The 15,941-nt window shown below is 38.1% G+C and overlaps 1 pseudogene; it reads right to left on the reverse strand.

Moving 5' to 3' along the window:
• Positions 1 to 2,816: 2,816 nt before the first annotated feature.
• Positions 2,817 to 3,476, reverse strand: LOC702871 (large ribosomal subunit protein uL13 pseudogene; annotated as a pseudogene).
• Positions 3,477 to 15,941: the final 12,465 nt, after the last annotated feature.

Raw genomic sequence — 15,941 nt, forward strand, 5'->3', positions numbered from 1 at the left:
AACAGTGGGTCCCTACCAGCCAATTAAAGATGAATAGCATGGCTACCAGCCTTACAAGACTCAGGGGACAGGCTTGCTGGAGAGGACTTTGTCAACTCCCCATCACTGTCATGTGGTGGGAATGTTGGCTCTGTTTCAATCCAATTTCCTTTCATGAAGGACCTAGCCATCATGTGAGGTTGGAAGAAGGTCCTAGGGCAACTGAGGGCATCTGGCTGAGGCTATACCGTGGTGTTACCTGCAGTTCCCTGAACTAACTCCAGCCTCTGACAACCCCTCAGGGTGTTGCCATCACGACTTTCCAACCTTTTAATTACATTTTCTTCCTTTCTTTTCATGGCTACTATGCCTCCTATCCCTTATTTGTATGCAATGATGTAGGTATTTTCACAGTCTGGGGAGATACTCCTGTTAAGAAAAGTCAGCAAGTGCCTTAGTAACCAGGAATATAACTCAAAGAATTGTTGCTTCTGTGATTTTCTAGAGATGGGGTAACTTCAAGATTTCAGCTTTAACTTTTGTCTAGCAAGGGCCTTTTTGTTTCTCAATAATAGACATTCATGACACTGTATAGGGGAACATTTCACCCAGAGAGAATACCCTTCTCTCCATTTTTTAAAATAGTCCACATAAGAGCTCAGCATTGTTCAGTAAATCTTAGCAATCCTCTATGAGACAAATTAGTTTTCCTCTGCTGGGTAGTGTATTATGGGGACAACCTATTAAGGCTCAACTCTCTCTTTCTACCCTTGGCCTGGAAAAAGAATTTGAAGTCAGAGTTTTTACTTAACATTTCAAACCCTACAGTTCCACCTATTAGGATGGGAATTTTCTCTGTGGGCATCTTTTTGGGCCCTTTGCACAAAACCTCTAGTTCCCCGATTCCTTTCTCTTTTATGTCCCTCTCTCAGTGATTAGGCTCTATGCCCTATTTGTAGACAGGAAAATTCTCCTTTCAACAGCTGGGAGGAAGCTACCCTAGCAAGACAGATTTTATCTCAGTGTTATCCCCATCAGAGGAAAGACAGTCATTCAATTCTTACATTCATTTGAGGCACCTGTTCATTGTCCAGCTACTTTGTCATCTAAGCAAGAAAGGGATCTTATGTTTAGAAGTCAATTGGTTCCATTGTCTAGGAACTTATAACTTTGCCCATGCGGTAGTAAGAGGATGTAAGGATAGAGTTAAGACACTCCCTCCATCAAAGGGTCTTTCCCAAATTCAACTAGTGCACAATCTCTCCTGGGTCCCTAAGAATCTCAAGAACCTTATGGGCCAAGTGGGTCTCAGAAGCCAGTAGGGCAGAGAGCTAGGGCCTCAAGCAGGTGAACATGACTATTTATGCTGGCTATATTCTCCAGATCTATTGGTGAAGGTCATGCTTGAATCCATGGGTAGCACCTACATCAGTTGCTAGGACCCAAAGGAGATGGGAGGAAAGAGGAGAAGGGGGATACCCTTTCTATCTTTTTCTACATCCTGGGTCACCCCAAAAGGAGGAAGGAAACTAAGGGATGCCTTCTCCTCCTCTCTTTTCTAGATGAGTAACAACCCATCTTCAAGCCTGCCCACAGCTTGACACAAGAAAACTTGCTTCAAGTTTTCTCTAGGCAAGTTTCAAATTCACTTACACATAGAGGCCTTCCAGGATTTAACCCAAGTATTTAAACTCTCTTGGAAGAATGTTATGTTACTCTTTTATTTTTTTTTAATTGTTATACTTTATGTTCTAGGATACGTGTGCACAATGTTCAGGTTTGTTACATATGTATACATGTGCCATATTGGTGTGCTGCACCCATTAACTCATCATTTATGTTAGGTATATCTCCTAATGCTATCCCTCCCCCTCCCCAAACCCCATGACAGGCCCCAGTGTGTGATGTTCCCCACTCTGTGTCCAAGTATTCTCATTGTTCAATTCCCACCTATGCGTGAGAACATGTGGTGTTTGGTTTTCTGTTCTTGTGATAGTTTGCTCAGAATTATGGTTTATAGCTTCATCCATGTCCCTACAAAGGACATGAACTCATCTTTTTTTATGGCTTCATAGTATTCCATGTTGTATATGTGCCACATTTTCTTAATCCATTCTATCATTGATGGACATTTGGGTTGGTTCCAAATCTTTGCTATTGTGAATAGTGCTGCAACAAACATACGTGTGCATGTGTCTTTATAGCAGCATGATTTATAATCCTTTGGGTATATGCCCAGTAATGGGATGGCTGGGTCAAATGGTATTTCTAGTTCTAGATCCTTGAGGACTCACCACACTGTCTTCCACAATGGTTGAACTAGTTTACAGTCCCACCAACGGTGTAAAAGTGTTCCTATTTCTTTTCTTTTTTTTCTTTAAAAGCAATTTATTTCTCATTACAAAATACAGGTGAGGAGCATGGCGATGCCTATGGCCCCTTGGTTGTACATCTTCCCAGTCTATTTCTGCTTCTAGAAATACCCTGTGTACAACAGCAAGCTCATGCTGTTCCCAAGTGCTTGCACATTCTAACAGCTGCAGAGTATATGACCAGGTGGAAAGTCCAACAGATACCCCACTCACAAGGTAGGGCCCTCCAGCCCGTCTTCTGGCTCCCTTTTGCTAACAGTAACTGGTTGCTCTTCCTATTGGTCATAGATAAATGACAGCTGCACAGTTCTCTGAGTGCGTTCAAGCAACCTCGGGAGGCAGTGACTAAGACCCTTTCCTTGCTCCCAGCTTCCTATGTTCCTGGCCGCCTGTGGCACCTGGACTACTGCTGCCCCTGGGTCCCTCACATTCCAGGGCGACGATGGAGGAAGGGCAGGCCACACATGAGGAATTAACAGTCTTTATTGGGCTCAGACCAGGAGTCCGTGGGTCTTGAGGACCTGTGTGTATTTGTCAATTTTCTTCTCCACGTTCTTCTCGGCCTGTTTCCATAGCCTCATGAGCTGCTTCTTCTTCCGGTAGTGGATCTTGGCTTTCTCTTTCCTCTTCTCCTCCAGGGTGGCTGTCACTGCCTGGTACTTCCAGCCAACCTCGTGAGCCAGGCGCCCCAGATAGGCAAACTTTCTTGTAGGCTTCAGACACACGACCTTGAGGGCAGCAGGAACCACCATCCGCTTTTTCTTGTTGTAGGGTGGTGGGATGCCATCAAACACCTTGAGGCGGTCCAGGGCAGCCTGGCCTCGCTTGGTCTTGTGAGGCAGCATGCCTCACACGGTCTGCCAGAAGATGCGGCTGGGGGCCCAGAAGTGGTAAGGGCCTCGGGAAGGGTTGGTGTTCATTCACTTGCGGAGGAAAACCAGGTACTTCAACTTGTTTCTGTAGAAATTGCCAGAAATGTTGATGCCTTCGCAGTGTACGACCACCACCTTCCGGCCCAGCAGTACCTATTTAGTCACGATGACTGCCAGGGGGCCCAGGAGATGGCCTCGACCATGGAGCACCAGGACCTGCACCTCCGCCATCTTTGGCAGCCGCCTGGGAAAGCAAGTGTTCCTATTTCTCTACATCCTCTTAAAATTCTAACTGATGCTGAGAAACAGGCAGCCCTACAGGTAGCAGAGAAATCTGGAGATGAACAGCATGTCTCCCATAGCCAGTCAAAAAAGAAAGAGAGTCAAAAAGGGGAAAGAGGGTGAGAACGAGACAGAATCCCCATTCCCTGTAGGAAGAGAGACAGTGTCCCTTGAAAACCTTAACTGGAAGCCCAGTAATCCCATAGATGAGTGGAAAAGAAAACACTTTCAGATGTGTATATCAGAGGGCTTACAAAGGACCAGAGCCAAACCTGTTGACTATTCTAAGCTATCAGTGATAGATAAAAAGCTAGATGAAAATGTCTCAGTCTTTTTAGAAGGCCTGAGAGGGCTTTGGTAAAACACACTTACCTCCTAATTCAATTGAGGGACAGCTAATCTTGAAAGATAGCCTTACTCAGGTGGCCCCTGACACCAGAAGCAAGCTTCAGAAACAGGCTATAGAACCAGATGGCACCTTAGAAAACCCCCTAATGGTAGCCACTTCAGTCTTCTATAATAGGAACCAGGAGGAGGCCCAGGAAAAGGAGAGGAAACACATGAAAAAGGCAGAAAGAGGGATAGCGTGGAATGGAATGCAGGTCTGGAACTCCATATAAGTCCACACTTCAAGATAGCCTGGTAAAGTTGTCAGTAACAACCTTTGCTGCAGGCCTCCATCTTGTTTTACATACTTGAGTGTGACCTGTAACCACATGGCAGTACTTTTTTTAGCCTCTGCCATTTTACAATGAAGCACGGGTTCAATCCTGGCTTAGGGAATGAATATTTTCAAGTTAATAGCTATGTGACTTTTATCATTTGCTAATTGTCTTCCCCCTCCATGAACAACTTTTAACTTCCTTTCTTAAATCCTTCTTTCTCCAAGTTGCCTTTAAAACTTCTGGATTTTGTAAAAGCTGCTTAACACCCCTTCAAAAATACCTTGTACACTCAAGGTTTAGTCATAACCTAATAGAGACTTGTTGGTTTCACTTGTGAAGTTACTTTTGTAAATTTTAAAAGCCAGAAATATTAACTGTTTGGTGTGCCTAAAGTTGGGTAACAATGGATTTAAAAGGATTTTCTTAAAGAGCACTCAGCTTAATTAAAAGTGAATATCCAAGTTATAGGTATATTTAAAAGACCTTTATGTTGTTCTCTTCTTGGATCTTGTTTTTCTGGAAAAGGTTTCTTTCTCTGTTGACTGAATTACTTTTCTCCACTCTGTCTTGCTGCTCTTGGTGCATGCATGGAAGGTCCTAAGATAATTTCTGATGGCCCGGGGCTCTTTGGTAAAAATGGAAAATGCACCATGGATTCCATTTTGGGAGAAACCTGTGTTTTTCTCGTGGAACCCTAGGAATTAGAGGCAGATAGATCTCTCTCAAAATCTATTTTTGTCTTCCAGCTATACCTATTTATTAGGCCCTAGAAATAGCATGCTTTTTAAGCCCTACTCTTAATGGACCCTTCCCAGAAGCTGATAATCCAATTAGGTGATTGATATATGAAAAATCTTATAAATACTTGATCTTCTTCTGTTGGTCTATGTAGTTATATATGTGTTGTGTGTGATATCTGTAAAAAGAGCTCTAATTAATTGGCTTAAAGAAAAATAAATGCTTAAATCAAATATTTTTAAAGGAAAGATAAAAGCAGTAATGCCTTTTAATTCACATGACTTTAATATTTAAGAAATAAAAATAGTTTTAAAGATAATTGGTGAAATGCAAATGTTGTCAAAATGTAAATAGGGGGTCTAAATCATGTACGTCAGATACTAGGCTTGCTAGATGTTTCAAGATTGTAAACTGCCTACGTTACAACTTAGTAAGGCCTGGGATGTGTGAAATTAACTATGCCCCTAACTATGCTGGATAGAGTCAGGATTTGTCTGCACCTAGTATATAATTAAAACAACATACCAGGTTTTACATTAAAGTTAAAAAATGCTAAAAGTTACCATTATAACATGTAATTGAGACTACTGAAATTCGATTTACATGCAAGGTGTGTAAAAACAGTAAAATGTGTTTTTAGTAAAATGCTATAAGTAAACATGGCAAAATGCAATGTTGCCTAAGGTTAAAGGATTGTATTAAATTAGATAAAATGCAGTTGAATGTTCAAGCAAGTTGTGGAGAGACTGTAAAAATTAATCTTTCAAAGGAAACTCTGTGTGTGAACATATTGACCAAATTCAAAAGGGTGTTATATGATTTTTATAAATTGAACATTGAAATAAAAGAATAGTAAGATTTTCTTAAGATGCAATTCTGCTCTTTAGCAAAATTTGTAAAGGTTTATAAAAGGTTTGTAAGAATATCACCTCAGTCAAACTGGTTAAGATGGGATAGAATTTTCTATAGTGTTTCATTAAAAATTGGGGTTGACACTAACAGTAAACTAATGCAAGGGTGAAATTTGCCTTTCTTCCTTTTGAAAAGGATTTTCATGTAATAGTAAAGGCTAATAAAAGGATTTTGCTTTTTCAAATTTTTGAGTCATTATTTTGGGAAAATAAATAATATAGTAATCTGTAATTGTATTTCATAATATCAAGTTTTTATACCTCTAAATTTAACAGCCTCCCCAAAATTAAACTTCAGTTTCAAAATCGTCTCTCCTGATGCCTAGCTTTTGGATGCAACAGAGGGTCTCTGGAGCATCCAGAAAAGTGGTAAATAGGATAATTTAACATGTTTACATAGAAGGGATTGCCAAAGTGATGTGTAATCTTCTTCAGGTTTTATTTCAGTAAATAATATTAATATATGTTCCAAAATCATATGGGATGTCTAAGGTTCTAATGTCTAAACATATGCTGTCAATGATCATTAGGTTTATTATGTTAAGCTATTGTAAACCATAGAAATAACCAAATGTCTTCACCAATCATATTCTTGACTGTAACAACCCTGGAAAATTTGTCATTTACAGACAACTGTTGTCTTGTTTTAATTCTCTTCAAAAGATGGTTTATGATCAGCTGTAGGACTTTAACAGCTGCTCTCAAATGCAGGTTTCTGATAAAAGAAAAATGTACAGGACTCACGAAAAGCTGAAGTAGTTAGAAATATCGAGCAGAATAAGAGTTAAAGAAATAGACTGAGCTAATAGAAAACTGAAGTAATTGTTTTAAATGTTTCGCTTAAGACATTGCTTATCCTTGTTTTGTTTTTCTGAGTCCAGGAAACTTTTCTTTTAAGCTAGCTACAGCTTTTAATAATTGAGTAAGGTATACTCCTGTGAACAAAATTTGGAGAATATTTGTTTCTCTCTGCCTGGCTTCCCCAGAATTTGGAAACTCTTTGTGAGTATTCTTGACTTATGGCAATATAGTTGTTTGCATCAGTGCAATAAGAATCCATTTTCTTTTGCAACAGGATGCAATTGGAGAAAATGGTTGTTTTACCAAGGCTTTGACTGGAAGGATATACTACTCTTTAAAGAATCAAGGTTATCATGCAGAGCTAATAAAAGCCCCTTGGCAAAACTTGACTGATAACCTTGTCTACACACTCCCTGTACAGGATTGCTAATCTGTGGTGAGTAAATATCACTTTCTAATAGGCCCAGGAATGCCTTGTTCCTGGGACCTCAAAAAAATAGCAAGTCACCCAACTCATAGGTACTTGAGGGTACAAACCCATGGCTGGGCTTGACTTTAAAAAGTTCTATCTGAGATTCTTTGTGGAACAGAGTTCCATAAAGCCTATTTAAAAGGCTTATGTATAAATAATTATTCTTGCTGCACTTTATGCAAATAATCAGGCCAAGTATAAAAACTGAAGTATAGTTTACAAACAACTCAGTCCTATCATGATTTGTTTTTAACAAAAATGGTGACTGGAGAGAGAAAAATTATCATATGCTTGTCATTAAATTCTAATCTCATTAGTTTTTTAAAGTTCTTGCCTACATTTTAGACTAACCCTGCTTATTCCTGTAACCAACCAGCAATCTCTGGCTGCAGCTCAGAAGAAACAAAAACGGATGGGTAATGTAAAAATCCTGCAAATCCTGCCTGGTAATGGGAATAAATAGGATGCCCATAAACTGGAGGTTTCTTTGTTTGAAAAATAAAACCAAGGAAGTTAACCAAAACCAAGCCCCATGCATCCACATCTTGGTAGGCATAACTATAGTCACCAGTTATCTGGGTGTGTTGGCAGTCTTGAGTTGTCTTTACCCTCCACCCCTCGTTTCATTTTAATACATGTACTCCAATAACCCAAACTGTTTCTTCTCACATAAAGGCTATCAAGCTCCAAACGGTAATGCAAATAAAACCACACATGGACATGCCTTTTATCCAAGGACCTCCATACCAGCCCCAGGAGGAAACCTAGCTGCTGTTCCCCACACAACACCTTTCTCCGGTAGTATCATTACCCCACATACCTAACAGAAGTTAGGGTCCCCATCCCTGAAGGGGGAAATGAGAGAGAAGAAAGAAAGAAACTGATCAGGCAGGCAGTTTGGGTGGGTCCTTGGTTGAATTCTTTCAAACAAAAGAACAGCCTGAAAACTCAAGCTCCAGGCGCAGATAAGGGAACTTGCACAGGGGAGCTTCCTAGGACATGCCCACAGCTGCATAGATAAGAAAGGCTACACAGGTGACTTGCCCAGACATGTCTGCAATGGAAAATTCCATGCCCTAACACATGTGCAGTAAGGGGAACAAAGCATTATGGAGTAACTCAAGCTAAGGGCCCTCGTGTACACTAGAAGGACAAAGTAGAGTTACCAGAAATTCACACCTTATGCAAATGAGACATCCAGCCTTTATTGTTGTTGTTGTTTTTTTTTGGTTTTTTTTTTATTTTTTTTATTTTTTTAAAGCCTTTGCATTTTGCATTCAACTGTAAAAACGGCAACCCTCTTCTGGGTCCCCTCTCTGTGCCAGAGACCTTTCTTCTTTCACTTCCTAAATTTTCACTCCAACCTTACCCTTTGATTCCACACTCCTTAATTCTTGGTCATGAGACAAAGAACTCTGAGTGATACCTCACAATTAAAGACCGCTACATTATGGTGCATTGGCAAGACTGTAACACCATGAGTGTTGGCTAATGTGTATCTTACTCTTCAATTCTTTGAGATCTCTGTTTCTACAATAACGCTGCAATCTGTGAAACAGGTTGAGTATGTCTTTGTTTCCTGTATTTGTAAAAATAAAAGTAATGAAGAAAGGTTCCAAATCCAGGACTGATGGCACTTGAATTAAAAATGCCAAAAATAAAACAAACTAGTATCATGCACATTGGAATGATGGTTTGTATAATAAAAATTTTGGCATCACAGGAAAATTCTTAGAAATAACTGTCTGTATATTGAAGAACACTTATCAAAGAGTTAAGGTGGGTCATATATAGTCCATGTTAATATGAGTTCATCCCGGAGAGGGCACGTTGATTTGGTGTGAGACAGTAAGTTAATTAGTGCAGTAAATTAATATAGCATGCAAGTGACAATACTGTATCCAAAGCAATTTATTGGTGTTAATGTCGTTATTTGCAAATGCACAAAGTTCGCCTGTTGAAACGGATGTTTTAATATATACTATAAATTGCCTCTGAACTTGTACTTTTTAAAATTAGCTGTAGTTTGATTAAATTTGTGTGAGAGTGCTTGAGAAGACCTCTCTCTTAACCCTGCATAATTGAGTATTTGTGTTTTATATATATATATAATATTTATATATTTATATATTATATATAAACTTTTTTATATATATAGATTTATATATTAAATATTTATTTATATATAGAAAGGTAGGCACTGCCAAGGCCATAGGCAGAATTTTGAAAGATTACTTGTCTTCTGGTGGCTTCAGGCTCCCCTTTTCTTGCGTTTTCTTTACTGCAGAGCTTGCTTTTCTTTTCTCTGACTTAAATTTTGAGGGTCCTAGCTTTTTCTTTTTTCAAATGCAACTCTTAGGACAGGATCTAAAATAGGCTGATACTAAAGTTTAAGAATCTGATAAAATGTTTTATTCTTAAGCTTATTATCAATAATATGTCTTATATTTATTTAGCATTTTATACTTTGTGTAACACTTCCACATTCCGTGTATCATTTAATCACCACCTCAATTCTGTAAGGAGGTGGCTTTTCAGTTTTTACAAATGATGAAACTGAGACTCAGATACTAAAACAGCGCTTTGAGTTCAGGTCTCTAAACTTTGACTTTCTATAGCAATAGCTGTCTTATTAGAACATTGAACATTTGTAGCAATTAAAAATTGAAGCAAATAAAATCACTGTCCAATTGCAGAATTTCTGATATCATTTGTCTATAATGAGCTGTTTTTCTCTGTTTAACCATGTCATTTTTTCCATGATCACAGGCTCACAGGCAGTAGAAAGAAATGACAGATTACCAGGATGAAAACATAGGGGTAGGGAAGATACCATTTAATTTAGGGGAAAATAACTCTGTGTACTTTAATAGTCTCCTAAGATTATTACAAAGAATTATGTAGTGGTTAAGGCAATGTAGTATGGTGGAAGGAATATGGTCTTTGGAATCCTGCAGACATGGAATTTGAACCCAATCCTAGATATGCCACTTACCAGCTATGTGACTTTGGGCAAAGTAATTGAACTTCTCCTGAGTTTCATTTTCTTCATCTATAATTAGAGGTATTACTACCTGTTTCATGGGACTGTTGTGAGAATTCATTGAAAAACGTGAAATTAAAATAACAGCAGTTATTATTTGAGCACTTACTAAATGCTCCCTTAATTTGTACAACTATGGGATAGGTCCTTTATTATTAAAATTTAATAGATGAAGAATCTAAGCTTAAAGACATTTAGCAACATGCCCAAAGTCACACAACTATTAATAGTAATCTGTGTACCAGTGTTTATTCCCATTCCCAAGTCCACCTGATTCTGATTCTGATGTCTGTGCCACATAGTATGTAATACTCAATACTTCTCATTTAATGGACAGCATTTTAATAATGATTGTTTTCGTCTGTCCAGTAATACTTCCTCCCTTCTTCTGTTAACAGTACTCATCTTATTTTGGGAAACTAGATTTGAGCCACTCTAACCAATGGAACTCTCACCCCCTCGCCATGGTGATTAGTACAAGAGATGGGCGTGTGATTCCATAAAGTCAATCAGAACACTTCTTTGTGTTTATATACAAAACAATGAGAAGTCCTTTAGTTGCTTTAGGATTGCTGTAGTAGGACAATATAATCTGGAAACTGAAAAATAACTGAATTACTGATAATAAAAGCCAATCACTTCCTCCACAGAAATGGAGGATGCCATCTGAAGTGAGAGATAAAAGATCAATGCAGAGAGGAATGAAGATAAGAATGGAGAAAGAATCTTGATAGAGATAATAAGTTCCTGAGTAAAGATTTCGTATAGTCCAGTGAGTCAATATAGTCCCTGCACTTGCATGACCTAATTTGAGTTAGATTTCTGACACTCACAACTCAAAGTAATGAAGAGGTTAAAGTGTTGTCAGTTGTTTTAAATGCATATTGTAATAACTTTCTACTCTAAGGGTTTAAAATAAAATAATTTTGTGCTTAAAAATAAAGACAATTTAATGAAAAATTTTACTTATAATTTCTCAGACTAAAAAATGAAGTATGATTTTGTGTTAACAATATCTTGAAAATTTGACATAATAGTGATAGTCCTAATTCACTATTTATTATAGTTATCTAAAATACAAGAGAAAAATTTTTGACTAATTTGATACTTTTATAAAAATATATTTTAATTTCTCTACTTGGAAAGTTCTTCCTACAGATACTCAAGCAGCTCCCTCTCATAGTTTATTGAAGTTCCTGCCCCACATTATGGTGAGGCTCTCCCTGATGATTTTATCTAAAAAGTATCTGACTTCTGTTTTACATTACAGTGAGGCTCCCTCCCTGAGTATTTGATTTCAAAAGTACCTTCTCAACATGTGTTTTGCTTCATGGAATTTATAACTACTGGACGTTGTACTCTACATGTTGGTTTATCACTGTCTTCCACACTAGAATATAAACTTCATAAGCATAGGGGTTTTGTCTCATTATTGAATAAGTGAGTCCTTTTAGGCAGACTATTTGCTATGGAAGTAGAGTAATTCAGTGTGGCAAAAATAAGAGTATCAGAGACAGGCTGGCCGACTAGCTTTGATCAAATTTGCATTCTTCTCTTGCTGGTGACATGTCGAGTCCATATTTTCCAGTCTACTGTATAGTTGGGCATGACCATATGATGAATTACGATTTGAAAAGGAATGCTGTACACTGCTCCAGGGCCTGATTCATAAAACCTACCATGCCTAGGGTTATAATCATCTTACTGTGCCTAGGACAGTTACAGGTTATACTTGGTCAAGCCTAGTTAGTGGCTCTTTCACTCCCTAAAGTAGCCCAGTTTAGACAAATTATATAGATAGCATACCTATGCAAGACATGCCAGGTCCTTTCCTCTTTTGCAGCATGCTGCACACAAGCCCTGTGACTCTGGAAGCTGCACGTTACAGATTATGTAGCCACCAGAAGGAAGGATCCTGATACTTGAATCATCTCTTGAGAGAGAGCTGCTCATCCACCTGCTTTGAACTTTGAATAAGAAAAAACTTATTTTGTGCTTGAGCTATTATATAATTTGGATTTATCACAGCAATTGGCCTACCCTCACCAATAAAGGAATATAAAAGTCAAATTGTTAGTATGCAAAATATATAAAATTAGGAAATACACATGCTTATTTTTAAGTGATAAATATACAATTTGGCATTCCAATTGTAAATTAGTTTAAAGAGCTCACCGAATTAGTATAATATTTCAGCATTTGATGATTTGTTTTATAACACCAATGTTGTTAGTAAAAATCAACTCAGAGTCATAATAAATTGAGTCTGGACTGTCTGTTCCCACAGGGATGGTTATTCTGGCTATTCTACTGTGGAATGTTCCTTGTGCATGCAGGAAAATCTTATATGACTGGTTGGAATAATTTGATTACTCTATATTCACCAACTGGAAAGTCTAGTCATAATATCATTTTTGTCTTCATTTTGTCCCTTGATAACCAATTCATGAAGCCAATCAAGCTGAATCAATTCTTTCTGGAAGGCAGAAGTCTTACAAACTGTCTCTGAATACCATCTGCTACACAAAGAAAGAAAATATGGTATACTAATTTGTATGTTATGAAATTGCTGAGGCACTAAGTGGTGGTCGTTTTGGAATTAGTGGATTTCTGTGAGACCCCGGATTCTGACAGATGCTAGAGAGTACACAGTACCTGGCTCTAGAAGTACGGAGAGAATTTCTTACCTGAAGCTTGACTGGCTTTTCTCTGCCAGTACGGTCACCAGACAAGAAAGCAAAAGCAGATTTATTTTAGACTATTGTATGCATCTTAATTTTTAAATTAACACATGCTTCCTGAAACTATATCCAAAGCATACAGAACTGCATATTGAGGGATAAAATAAATCTCCTTTTCCTTTCTCCCTTCTAAATCTTCGTGGGTAGCTGCTACAAAAAAATTTTTGTTTGGGGCTCTTTTTATTTTGGAATATTTTCACAAAGCTCCAATGATCCTTGCTCTTTGTTCCTCAAAATGTTGGTTGGGGCTGGGCATTGTGGCTCATGCCTGTAATCCCAGAACTTTGGGAGGCCAAGACCCCAGGAAGGTTGCTTGAGGCCAGGAGTTCAAGACCAGCCTGGGAAATATAGCCAGACACTGTCTCTACAAAAAATGAGAAGAATTAGCCGGGTGTGGTGGTGCATGCCTATACGCCCAGCTACTCAGGAGGCTGAGGCAGGAAGATCGCTTGACCCTAGGGGGTTGAAGCTGCAGTGAGCCATGATTGTGCTACCGCATTCCAGCTTGAATGACAAAGCCAGACTCTGTCTCTAAAAATAATTTTAAAAATATTGGTTGGTTATGGAGAATCAGGTGCTTTTGACAAGTGAGGTTCACCATGAGGTGATTGCATCTGATAAGCTGGCATTTTTACTGTGGTAACCTACAATATCAATATCTGTAGGATTTTTTACCCTTGAAGTCCCTGAGGCCCCTGCTTAAAGAGCATAAGACAGCACATCCTTTTTGGAAGGAAAACAAGGGATGGGGTGCTGAGGGTCTCAGTATTCATTACACAGATTTTCCTTTACTACCCACATTTCCAATTTTGGATCTCAACCCTTCTCCTAACACAAATGCTCCTGAGGTCAAAAGTTTAGATCCTCTCAGTCCAATTTACTCAGAATAAACCTCCTATCTCTGAGGGAGAGTTGGGTATTGTGTTGTTTGAGGGAAGTCTTTTTTTCTTCCCCAAAACTGTGACTTTTTTTTTCCCCTTGTGCCCTATCCTCACCTTTCTATGGCAGCCTCACCTCCTGTGGTAGCTTCATGATCCTTTAAGTGAAGTGGGATAAGGAGTTCCCCCCCACATCCCAGTTTTTCTGAATAATTATGTTTTATAGACTTGAGAACTTGTGAATTATTTTTCATGATGTAACAAATATGAAGAAACACAAAAAAAGAATTTGCCTCTGTATTCATTGAGTGGGTATTTTACGGAAATGCTTTTACTTGATGGTGATAGCCAGCATTCGGGCATCTTAATGTTGTCCATGAAACTCCTTCAGTGGAAATGTTCTTTAATTTGATTTGGAGAAAATATTGTATAAACACCTGACTCTTCTACTGAGTGTCATGCGTTACACAATTATTCCATTCAAATCAAATTAAAAGACTGAAATGAACTTGAAATAACTGGCTAAGGTTTTTCTTATGGTAACAGTTATTAGAAGGAGGCAATTACTTGGCAAAACTTTTGTGATATATTATTCTCATGAAACAAAATATTAGAATCTCTTCTGGACCCTGGATATTACTAGGACAATGAAACAATCCCTTTTATAGGCTAATCATAAATTCGACATAATAGTACTGAGATTTCATAAGAGTAAGGATAAGATTGCACACCACACTGACACTCTCTCAGCACACCCTCAGCATTCAGTGGAGGTAAGGAGAAACTGGGGAATTTTAATTTGAACAATGTAATAGAAAAGTCGTACTTCTTATGTATATTAGTAATATATATTATTCATACTAAACAGAAATAACATGTAGTTGATAGAAGATGGATCGATATAATTTGCATTCTATTAAATCTCTGAGCAAGCTTAAATAATTTAATTTTTTAGCCTTAATAAATCTCCCTCCAAAGTAAGTAGAATAAAAAGATATAGGTAAGGATATCTCATTTGTGAGGGGAAATCTTCAGTCAGTATTTCAATTTGTTGTTTAATATGCTGAAATGTTTACCAAAATTAAGAATCAGTACCTACATCGATGTGGTTATTTTGGTTGTTTTATTAAGAAAACATTTGAATTTATTTTAAGAAACACCAGATGCATCTAGGAATGCAGCCTTTGGGAAGGCAGCCTCAGGAATGGGGTGTTAATTTCCTATTGCTGCCATAACAAATTATCTCACATGTAGTGGCCTAAAACAACACAGATTTACTGTCTTATTTAAGGTGTTGGCAGGGCTGTATTCCTTGTCCTGAGGCGCTAAGTGAGACTCCTCTTTCCTGTCTTCTAGCTTGCAGAGGCTATCCAAATTCCTTGCCTTGAGATCCCCTTTTTCCATCTTCAAGCCATTAGTGTAGGATTTTTCTGATCCTCTTTCTGTTGCTGAATTTCTTTGTGAAAGTATACCTAATGTAGATGAAGGGTTGATGGGTGCAACAAACCACCATGGCACGTGTATACCTATGTAACAAACCTGCTCGTTCTGCACATGTACCCCAGAACTTAAAGTATAATTAAAAAAAAAAATAACAACAACAAAAAGAAAGTAAAGGTTCTCCTTCCTCTCTTAAGGATTTTGCATAGATTTGCCCACCACTGGATAATCTAGGCTAATTTCTCCACCTCAAGGCCCTTCACGTTAATTACATCTAAAAACTCCCCTTTGCTATGTAAAGTAACATATTGAAAGGTCTGGGTAACAGAGTATGAATATCTTTAGGGGGCCATTATTCTCCCTATCACAGGTTCTAACTTTGGGTTCTTCAGCAAAGTAGGGATGCAGACCCAGTTCTAGATATAATCTCATTTCCACCGCATAGTTCTTGTACTGTTTTGCTGGAGGCATCATCACCATACAATAGGAGCTACTGTATTTTCTCATGCATTTGACAAATATATATTGAACTTTCAGGTAAGATGTCCCAGAGAGAATGCTATCTAAGCTTCTTCAAGTGCTTTGCAAAACTGGACCCTCTATGTGTATATAGAAGCTGTGTGTATGTAGAAGCTAAGTCATAGTTGAGGTTGTAGGACCATTACATTTTTATTTATATTACTGCTACATTCTGGAAATAATGTTGGTACAAACAACACATAAAACCTCTGCCTTCATGAAACTCAA

Source organism: Macaca mulatta, chromosome 7 (assembly GCF_049350105.2).
Source record: "Macaca mulatta isolate MMU2019108-1 chromosome 7, T2T-MMU8v2.0, whole genome shotgun sequence".
In the NCBI taxonomy this organism is placed as follows: Eukaryota; Metazoa; Chordata; class Mammalia; order Primates; family Cercopithecidae; genus Macaca; species Macaca mulatta.